The sequence below is a fragment of the Nanorana parkeri genome, unplaced genomic scaffold (assembly GCF_000935625.1).
Source record: "Nanorana parkeri isolate BGI_ZX_2015 unplaced genomic scaffold, ASM93562v1 scaffold233, whole genome shotgun sequence".
NCBI lineage: Eukaryota > Metazoa > Chordata > Amphibia > Anura > Dicroglossidae > Nanorana > Nanorana parkeri.
The window spans coordinates 1,328,916-1,330,051 of NW_017306501.1; positions in this window are offsets into that span (position 1 = coordinate 1,328,916).

Sequence of the window (1,136 nt, forward strand, 5' to 3'; positions counted from 1 at the left end):
GTCTCAGAGACAAAGGCGTGTGATACGATCTTCAAAATTCTAAAAAAATGTAATAACCCATAACACCCATATCGTATAGTGCACAATCATAAAACACTCTGCAAACCTGGTTGAGCAGACAGAAAATGTTAGGCAGCAGACGTAATCGCGTTATAGGTGAATATGGGGGCATTATTAATATTTGTGCCTTATCGCCCTGGCACCTATTCGGTTAGGTGTAAAGAATCAGTGTTTGGTGTCTGCACATAGCAGAAATACAGCTAGAACCATTAATCCTTCTTTGGATCCATAATTCATATAGTAGCTGAACACAGTTATGAGTCTTTGAAAATTGTGGTTACCAAAATCCTACCTGTGCCAATTGGGTAATATGCAGCAGCCAGCCCCTTCCATCCATTTCAATTGTCTGAGTGGGTGTCAATTCACTTTGATCTCTATGGTATAAAAATGGAGATCTGCTATTAAATCTGAGTCATATATCGGGGGCCCCATCTATGTGGCAGTATGGTCTATGTTTTCTATCCAAGCCCAGGACCAAGACCAGGAGACATACTTTTACTGTATTATCCCTTTCTGTTTTCCTCTATGCAATGATACCTAGGGATATTGAATGTAAAACAAATACGCTTTTTTTTAAAATTGCCCTTAAGAACACACAAATCTGAAGAGACTGGTGTGTTTGTGATTGTACTGTATCATCAGTGCATGTATGCTAAATTGTAAATTACTGCTAATCTGTGTGAGATTTTGAGATTGCATGTGGCTGTGCTGTTTTTGTCTCAATGAGAATGAGGTGGCCAATCTGATTGCATGCAGATTAGTGCCAGTGTTTGGAAGCTATCATATCTGCTATAGGCAGGGGCAGATCTTCTTGCCACCAACAAGGATCTGTGTATGTGTGTGTGTGTGTTCAGTGAGAAAAATGACTGCTTAAGGAATCTAGCTCACAGGTTAGCTTGGGAAATCTCAGAGGGGTGGAGGATAGGGTTGCCACCTTTTTTTAAGCGAAACCCGAACACTCTAGCGACGCGCAGACATTTTTTGGGGAGAATGAGTCGTGGCTTATTCGTATGTAATTAGCGCCACCCATTCATATGTAAATACTACAGGTGAGACTATTTTCGGGTTGGGGGGGG